General features: G+C 41.7%; 1 non-coding gene across 1 annotated transcript; it reads right to left on the bottom strand.

Annotated features, from left to right (window-relative positions):
* Positions 1 to 252: 252 nt before the first annotated feature.
* On the bottom strand, positions 253 to 360 carry LOC112719162 (small nucleolar RNA R71). The gene has a single exon (XR_003161476.1). It is a non-coding gene; the product is annotated as a small nucleolar RNA R71 (small nucleolar RNA).
* Positions 361 to 9,960: the final 9,600 nt, after the last annotated feature.

Raw genomic sequence — 9,960 nt, 5'->3', positions numbered from 1 at the left:
GGTTAGTTGTGCGAATCAAAAACTTCGTGCACCAAAGATCCTTACCAGTTTTTAACTGAGTTCTTGTAGATCTGTGATACTGTTAAGACTAATGGAGTAGATCCTGAAGTCTACAGGCTCATGCTTTTCCCTTTTGCTGTAAGAGACAGAGCTAGAACATGGTTAGACTCACAACCTAAAGATAGCCTGGACTCCTGGGATAAGCTGGTCAAGGCCTTCTTGGCTAAGCTCTTTCCTCCTCAAAAGCTGAGCAAGCTTAGAGTGGATGTTCAGACCTTCAAACAAAAAGATGGTGAATCCCTCTATGAAGCTTGGGAAAGATACAAGCAGATGACCAAAAAGTGTCCTTCTGACATGCTTTTAGAGTGGACCATTTTGGATATATTCTATTATGGTCTATCTGAGTTCTCTAAGATGTCACTGGACCATTCTGTGTAACACCCTACCATACAGAGTCTTATGCTTAAGTCATAATTCAGAGATGGCAAGGTATTACGACCTCTAAAATAAAAATTTAGTACGTATAGTAGTATGAATGATTGATTATAACTAGGAGCCTTTGTAGAAAAAGGGGTAAACAAAAATCGCAACTCGAAAACGCAACACTCCGATCGATAACGTAACGAACAAGGATAACCAACGCGAGATTATATATATACAAAGGAGTGTCAAAAACAGGAATATCAAGACTCAAAATCCGGCTGTGAAGATAACCGGTCAGAGCATAGCAATATATATATACATATGATAAAATAAGGAAACCCCAAAGGAAACCCAAAGGGACACAAAAACAGAAACCTAATCTCCAAAATCTCCCATAAGAGGAGTCATCATAGTTTGTATTATTTAATGGAGATAAAAGTATCTAAGAAAAACATATAACCCAAAACATAGTCCCGAGAACAAAGGATCTTCGCAAATCTAGAAGTCTCCAGCATGCCTCAGCGGGAAACCTTACGTCCTACATCTGAAAACCACAAAATCCACATGGGTGAGAACCAGAGGTCCCCAGCATGGTAACAGCTTCCACATATATAATACATAATAATAGAGGAAAGCCAAAGGCAATCCTAGAACTTCCTCCAGATAATATCCAAGCTTATAAACAAGCTAAACCATAAATGGCGACTGACTAAAGCTTCTTCAGTCTAACTAATACTTCCCTTTCCAATTCCTTCAGACCTCCCAACCACCAGCAAAAGTATAATGTAGCAAACACAGTTATATCAAACAAGAAATATACAAATAGGAACAATTAAGGCATTTAGACAATTAGCAAGTAATATGCAGTCAAATAGGCAATCTCAAACAATTCATATAGTATGCATATGATGAATACCTGTCCCTAGTGACTGATGATATCATCTGTCGGTTATAGAGCCAACCCGACAAGTCCTGGTAGTTAACCATTGGACTGTCCCTCTGTCGTGTCTCCCCAACTCGAGTTATACTCAATATAAACTTGATCATAATCATAATCCATATCCATCACCCTCACTGGTGAATATTTATGGGGGTGAGCTCATCCGAGGCTTTCACAGTGCCCGGCCACCCTGATGACTGGTGCACGAAATTGCAATCACACTTTTGCAACTCCGCACAACTAACCAGCAAGTGTATTGGGTCGTCCAAGTAATACCTTGCGTGAGCAAGGGTCGATCCCACAAAGATTGTCGGCTTGAAGCAAGCTATGGTTATCTTGTAAATCTTAGTCAGGATATCAGAAATTATCAGGATTGATTGTGAAAGACAAAAGAACATGAAATGATTACTTGTTTTGCAGTAATGGAGAATAGGTTGAGGTTTGGAGATGCTCCATCTTCTGGATCTCTGCTTTCCTACTGTCTTCTTCTTCAAACACGCAAGTCTCCTTCCATGGCAAGCTGTATGTAGGGTTTCACCGTTGTCAATGGCTACCTCCCATCCTCTCAGTGAAAGCGATTGCATATGCTCTGTCACAGCATAGCGGAATTCATCTGTCGGTTCTCAATCAGGCCGGAATAGAATCCAGTGATTCTTTTGCATCTGTCACTAACGCCCCGCCTTCAGGAGTTTGAAGCACGTCACAGTCATTCAGTCATTGAATCCTACTCAGAATACCACAGACAAGGTTTAGACCTTCCGGATTCTCTTGAATGCTGCCATCAGTTTTAGCTTATACCACGAAGATTCCGGTTAAAGAATCCAAGAGATAACTACTTAGTCTAAGGTAGAACGGAGGTGGTTGTCAGGCACACGTTCATAGTTGAGAATGATGATGATTGTCACGGATCATCACATTCATCCGGATTAAGAACAAGTATTATCTTAGAATGGAAGCAAGCATGATTGAATAAGAAACAGTAGTAATTGCATTAATCCATCAAGACACAGCAGAGCTCCTCACCCCCAACCATGGGGTTTAGAGACTCATGCTGTAGAAAGTACACAAAGAAGGGTGTAAAGTGTCATGAGGTCATAAGGTACAGATACAATGTCAAAAGATCCTATTAATAGTAAACTAGTAGCCTAGGGTGTACAGAAATGAGTAAATGACGTAAAAATCCACTTTTGGGTCCACTTGGTGTGTGCTTGGGCTGAGCAATGAAGCATTTTCGTGTAGAGACCTTTTCTGGAGTTAAACGCCAGTTCTCATGCCAGTTTGGGCGTTTAACTCCAAGTTTTATGCCAGTTCCGGCGTTTAACGCTGGAATTTCTGAGGGTGACTTTGAGCGCCGGTTTGGGCCATCAAATCTTGGGCAAAGTATGGACTATCATATATTTCTGGAAAGCCCAGGATGTCTAATTTCCAATGCCGTTGAGAGCGCGCCAATTGGGTTTCTGTAGCTCCAGAAAATCCGCTTCGAGTGCAGGGAGGTCAGAATCCAACAGCATCTGCAGTCCTTTTTGGTCTCTGAATCAGATTTTTGCTCAGGATCCTCAATTTCAGCCAGAAAATACCTGAAATCACAGAAAAACACACAAACTCATAGTAAAGTCCAGAAAAGTGAATTTTAACTAAAAACTAATAAAAATATACCAAAAACTAACTAAATCATACTGAAAACATACTAAAAACAATGCCAAAAAGCATACAAATTATCCGCTCATCACAACACCAAACTTAAATTGTTGCTTGTCCCCAAGCAACTGAAAATCAAAATAGGATAAAAAGAAGAGAATATACTATAGACTCCAAATTATCAAGGAAACATAGCTCCAATTAGATGAGCGGGACTAGTAGCTTTTTGCCTCCGAACAGTTTTGGCATCTCACTCTATCCCTTGAAGTTCAGAATGATTGGCATCTATAAGAACTCAGAACTCAGATAGTGTTATTGATTCTCTTAGTTGAGCAATATGATTCTTGAACATAGCTAGTGTATGAGTCTTGGCTGTGGCCCAAAGCACTCTGTCTTCCAGTATTACCACCAGATACATACATGCCACAGACACATAATTGGGTGAACCTTTTCAGATTGTGACTCAGCTTTGCTAAAGTCCCCAATTAGAGGTGTCCAGGGTTCTTAAGCACACTCTTGTTGCCTTGGATCACAACTTTATTTCTTTCTTTTTCTTTTTATTTTTTTTTTCTCTTTTTTTTCGATTTTTTTTTGTATCCACTGCTTTTTCTTGCTTCAAGAATCAGTCTAATGATTTTTAGATCCTCAATAACAGTTCTCTTTTTCCTCATTCTTTCAAGAGCCAACAATTTTTTTAACATTCTCAAAACAACAATTTCAAGAGACATATGCACTGTTCAAGCATTCATTCAGAAAGCAAAAAGTATTGTCACCACATCAAACTAATTCAACTAGTTTCAAGGATAAATTTCGAAATCCTGTACTTCTTGTTCTTTTGTGATTAAAGCATTTTTCATTTAAGAGAGGTGATAGATTCATAGGACATTCATAGCTTTAAGGCATAAAATTTCAATTTTATTAATTATAAATTAAGAATAAGACTAAATAAAAATAAAAATAGAAAACAAAACAAAAGAAAAAGAAAACGCAAAAACATAGGCTCCTAATGATAGAGGTTTTCACAGAGTTAGGACTCAACAACCTTGATTTTGAGAAGTGGATGCTCCCTCAGCTTGAGAGGAGATCTTTTGGCGTTTCAACTCTTGGAGTTCACGCCCCTGCTTCTCTTGTTCCTTCAGCAATTTGCAGACCATGCAGTTCTGATTCTGCTGTTCTTCCTTCAGTTGCTCCATAGTCTCTTGCAACTTGGAGATGGATGCTTCTAGGCTGGTTCAGTAGTCAATTCTTGGGAATTCAGGGAGGAATTCCTGCGCCCTCCTCTTAATGGAGTTGTCTTGCACTTGTCCTTCCATTGACTTCTTGGTGATTGGGTGTTCAATGGGTATGAACTCATCTACTCCCATCTTCACCCCAGCCTCTTTACAGAGCAAGGAAATCAAGCTTGGGTAAGCCAATTTGGCTTCAGTGGAATTCTTATTTGCAATTGTGTAGATCTCACAAGCAATCACATGATGGACCTCCACTTCTTTTCCAAGCATAATGCAATGAATCATCACTGCTCTCTTGATGGTGACCTCAGAACGGTTGCTAGTGGGCAATATGGAACGCCCAATAAAGTCTAGCCAACCTCTTGCAATTGGTTTGAGGTCTCCCCTCTTGAGTTGGTTTGGGACACCCTTTGAATTGGTTATCCACTTAGTCCCAGGGAGGCATATGTCCTCTAGAACTTGATCCAACCCTTTATCTACCCTCACCATCCTCCTATTGAAGGAATCAGGATCATCTTGCAGTTGAGGTAGTTTGAAGATTTCTCTTATTTTGTCCAGATGGAAGTACATAACTTTCCCTCTGACCATAGTTCTGTAGGTATGGTAAGCAGTTCCAGTCATTCTTTGCTTATCTGTTAGCCACAGATTAGAGTAGAATTCCTGAACCATGTTCCTTCCAACCTTTATTTCAGGATTGGTTAGAACTTCCCATCCTCTGTTTCGAATTTGCTCTTGGATCCCCGGATATTCATCTTCTTTCAGATCAAATTTAACTTCCGGGATCACTGACCTCAGACCCATTATTTTGTGATAATGGTCTTCATGTTCTTTGGTTAAGAACTTCTCTTGATTCCAAAGATTCTTTGGATTAGTCTCTTTCTTTCCTCTTAAATTGGTTTGTTTTCCCTTAGGAGCCATGATCTTGATAAATCTTGGCTTAGTGATCACGGAAAAGCACACCAAACTTAGAGGTTTTGCTTGTCCTCAAGCAAAAAGAAAAGAAAGAAGAGAAGAAAGAGAGAGAGGAAGAGGAAATTCGAATGGTGTGGGGAATGAGGGGTGAGAAAACGTTTATTTATAGAGTCGGGGGGGGGAGAGATTTTCGAAAAAAAAAGAAAAATTTGAAAGGAGATTTGAGGAGATATGGAAAGAAATTGAAAGAAAAGTGAGTTTTTGAACAAAATTTGGGAATGATTTGAAGAATGGTTTTAATTTTGAAAATTTGAAAGTGAGTAATGAGAGATTGAAATGTATTTTTGTAGGAAAATATGGGAAAGAAAAGGAAAGTTTGAAAAAATCTGAGTTGAAAACAAAATTGTGGTCCCCCCACCTTTCTGGCGTTAAACGCCCAGAATGGCACTCATTCTGGCGTTTAACGCCCAATTGGCACCCCTTTTGGGCGTTTAACGCCCAGCCAGGTGCCCTGGCTGGCGTTAAACGCCAGAAATCCTTTATCACTGGGCGTTTTTCTGAACGCCCAGGATGCTGCACACCTGGCGTTAAACGCCCAGAATGGTGCCCATTCTGGCGTTTAACGCCCAAAATGGCACCATTCCTGGCGTTAAACGCCCAGAATGGTACCCATTCTGGCGTTTAACGCCCAAAATGCACCTTACTGGCGTTTTTTCGCCAGTAAGCTCTTTTTCTCTGCTTTTTGAGCTGAATCCTTCTGTAACTCTGTGAATCCCTTCATTTTTGATACTTGCCTCTATAAGAACAAATCATACAACCTACTAATGACTGGGTTGCCTCCCAGCAAGCGCTTCTTTACTGTCTTTAGCTGGACTTTCACTGAGAATCACTCAAGCCTCAGTTTTGAGCACTCCTGCTCAAAGTTTCCTTCAAGATAATGCTTGACTCTCTGTCCATTAACAATGAACTTCTTGTCAGAATCAATATCCTGAAGCTCAACATATCCATAAGGTGACACTCCTGTAATCACATACGGACCCCTCCAACGGGATTTGAGTTTTCCTGGAAACAGTCTGAGCCTAGAGTTGAAGAGCAGAACTTTTTGTCCTGGCTCAAAGACTCTGGTTGACAACGTCTTGTCATGCCATTTCTTTGCCTTTTCCTTATAGATTTTTGCATTTTCAAAGGCATTGGGTCTGAACTCCTCTAGCTCATTTAGCTGGAGCAATCTTTTTTCACCAGCTAACTGTGCATCCATGTTTAGGAATCTGGTTGCCCAGTAGGCTTTATGTTCCAGTTCCACAGGCAAATGACAGGCCTTCCCATACACCAGTTGGTATGGGGAGGTTCCTATAGGAGTCTTGAATGCTGTTCTGTATGCCCACAGAGCATCATCCAAGCTCTTTGCCCAATCCTTTCTTCGGGCTATCACAGTCCGTTCCAGGATTCTTTTTAGCTCTCTGTTAGAGACCTCAGCTTGCCCATTTGTCTGTGGATGATATGGAGTTGCCACTTTGTGGCTAATTCCATATCTAACCATAGCAAGGTGTAGCTGTTTATTGCAGAAATGAGTGCCCCCGTCACTGATTAGCACTCTGGGAACGCCAAACCTGCTGAAAATGTTTTTCTGGAGGAATTTCAGTACGGTCTTGGTATCATTAGTGGGTGTAGCAATTGCTTCTACCCACTTAGATACATAGTCCACTGCCACCAGAATGTAAGTGTTTGAGTATGATGGTGGGAATGGCCCCATGAAGTCAATTCCCCATACATCAAACAATTCTATCTCTAATATCCCTTGTTGAGGCATGGCATATCCATGAGGCAGGTTACCAGCTCTTTGGCAACTGTCACAGTTACGCACAAACTCTCGGGAATCTTTATAGAGAGTAGGCCAGTAGAAGCCACATTGGAGGACTTTAGTGGCTGTTCACTCACTTCCAAAATGTCCTCCATATTGTGATCCATGGCAGTGCCATAGGATCCTTTGTGCCTCTTCTCTGGGTACACACCTGCGGATCACTCCGTCAGCACATCTCTTAAAGAGATATGGTTCATCCCAGAGGTAGTACTTGGCATCTGAAATTAATTTCTTTCTCTGCACGTAGCTATACTCTTTGGGAATGAACCTCACAGCTTTAAAATTTGCAATATCTGCAAACCATGGAGCTTCCTGAATGGCAAAGAGTTGCTCATCTGGGAAGGTCTCAGAAATCTCAGTAGAAGGGAGGGACGCCCCAGCTACTGGTTCTATTCGGGACAGATGATCTGCTACTTGGTTCTCTGTCCCTTTTCTGTCTCTTATTTCTATATCAAACTCTTGCAGAAGCAACACCCATCTTATAAGCCTGGGTTTTGAATCCTGCTTTGTGAGTAAGTATTTAAGAGCAGCATGGTCAGTATACACAACCACTTTGGATCCCACTAGATAGGATCTAAACTTGTCAATGGCATAGACCACTGCAAGTAACTCTTTTTCTGTGGTTGTGTAGTTCTTCTGTGCATCATTTAGAACACGGCTGGCATAGTAAATGACGTGCAGAAGCTTGTTATGCCTCTGTCCCAACACTGCACCAATGGCATGGTCACTGGCATCACACATTAGTTCAAATGGCAATGTCCAATCTGGTGCAGAGATGACTGGTGCTGTGACCAGCTTAGCTTTCAGGGTCTCAAATGCCTGCAGACACTGTGTGTCAAACACAAATGGTGTGTCTGCAGCTAACAGGTTACTCAGAGGTTTTGCAATTTTCGAAAAATCCTTTATAAACCTTCTGTAGAATCCTGCATGCCCCAGAAAACTTCTGATTGCCTTAACATTGGCAGGTGGTGGCAATTTTTCAATTACCTCTACCTTTGCCTTATCCACCTCTATTCCTTTGCTTGAAATTTTGTGCCCAAGGACAATTCCCTCAGTCACCATAAAGTGACATTTCTCCCAGTTTAAAACCAGGTTAGTCTCTTGGCACCTTTTCAAGACAAGTGCTAGGTGATTAAGACAGGAGCTAAATGAGTCTCCATATACTGAAAAGTCATCCATGAAGACTTCCAGAAATTTCTCTACCATGTCTGAGAAGATAGAGAGCATGCACCTCTGAAAGGTTGCAGGTGCATTGCACAGACCAAAAGGCATTCTCCTGTAGGCAAACACGCCAGAAGGGCAAGTGAATGCTGTTTTCTCTTGGTCCTGAGGGTCTACTGCAATTTGGTTGTAGCCTGAATAGCCATCCAAAAAGCAGTAGTAATCATGGCCAGCTAGTCTTTCTAGCATTTGGTCTATGAATGGTAAAGGGAAATGATCCTTTCTGGTGGCTGTATTGAGCCTTCTGTAGTCAATACACATGCGCCACCCTGTGACTGTCCTTGTAGGAACCAGTTCATTTTTTTCATTATGAACCACTGTCATGCCTCCCTTTTTGGGAACAACTTGGACAGGGCTCACCCAGGGGCTATCAAAAATAGGATAAATAATCCCAGCCTCTAGTAATTTAGTGACCTCTTTCTGCACCACCTCCTTCATGGCAGGATTTAGCGTCCTCTGTGGTTGAACCACTGGTTTGGCATTATCCTCCAATAGGATCTTGTGCATGCATCTAGCTGGGCTAATGCCCTTAAGATCACTTATGGACCACCCAAGAGCTGTCTTGTGTGTCCTTAGCACTTGAATCAGTGCTTCCTCTTCCTGTGAATTTAAAGCAGAGCTTATAATCACTGGAAAAGTGTCACCTTCTCCCAGAAATGCATATTTTAGGGATGGTGGTAGTGGTTTGAGTTCAGGCTTGGGGGGGCTTATCCTCCTCCTGAGGAATTTTCGAAAATTCCTTTGCCTCCTCTAATTCTTCTTGATCAAGTTGAGCATCTTTGAAGATGTCCTCAAGCTCTGATTCCAGGCTTTCAGCCATATTGATCTCTTCTACCAGAGAGTCAATAATGTCAGCGCCCATGCAGTCTATTGGTGTGTCTGGATGCTGCATAGCTTTTACAGCATTCAACTTGAACTCATCCTCATTGACTCTCAAGGTTACTTCCCCTTTTTGTACATCAATGAGAGTTCGTCCAGTTGCTAGGAAAGGTCTTCCTAGAATGAGAGTTGCACTCTTGTGCTCCTCCATTTCCAGCACCACAAAGTCAGTTGGAAAGGTAAATGGCCCAACCTTGACAATCATGTCCTCAATTATGCCTGATGGGTGTTTAATGGAGCCATCAGCAAGCTGGAGGCATATCCGGGTTGGTTTGACTTCTCCAGTCAACCCGAGCTTTCTGATAGTGGATGCAGGTATTAGATTGATGCTTGCTCCAAGATCACATAGGGCTGTCTTGGTGCAAGCACCTTCTAATGTGCATGGTATCATAAAGCTCCCTGGATCTTGAAGCTTTTCTGGTAAGCTCTTTAATATGACTGCACTGCATTCTTCAGTGAGAAACACTTTTTCAGTTTCTCTCCAATCCTTCTTATGACTTAAGATCTCTTTCATGAACTTAGCATAAGAAGGTATTTGCTCAAGTGCCTCTGCAAACGGAATCTTTATTTCAAGAGTCCTTAGATAGTCTGCAAAGCGGGCAAATTGCTTATCCTGTTCCGCTTGGCGGAGTTTTTGAGGATAAGGCATCTTGGCTTTATATTCTTCAACCTTAGATGCTGCAGGTTTATTCCTTACAGAAGTGGTTGAAGAAGCCTTGTTAGGGGGTTACTGTCAGCACTCTCAGGTGTCTGATTCTCCCTAGGCGTTTGAACGCCAGGATTGGGAGGAAATTGGGCGTTTAACGCCAACTTTTCCCCCTTTTCTAGCGTTTGAACGCCAGAATTGGGCAAGGAAT

Source organism: Arachis hypogaea, chromosome 10 (genome assembly GCF_003086295.3).
Source record: "Arachis hypogaea cultivar Tifrunner chromosome 10, arahy.Tifrunner.gnm2.J5K5, whole genome shotgun sequence".
NCBI classification, from domain to species: domain Eukaryota; kingdom Viridiplantae; phylum Streptophyta; class Magnoliopsida; order Fabales; family Fabaceae; genus Arachis; species Arachis hypogaea.
Note: the sequence above shows the minus strand (reverse complement) of the source record. Positions and strands in the feature narration are given on the sequence as shown.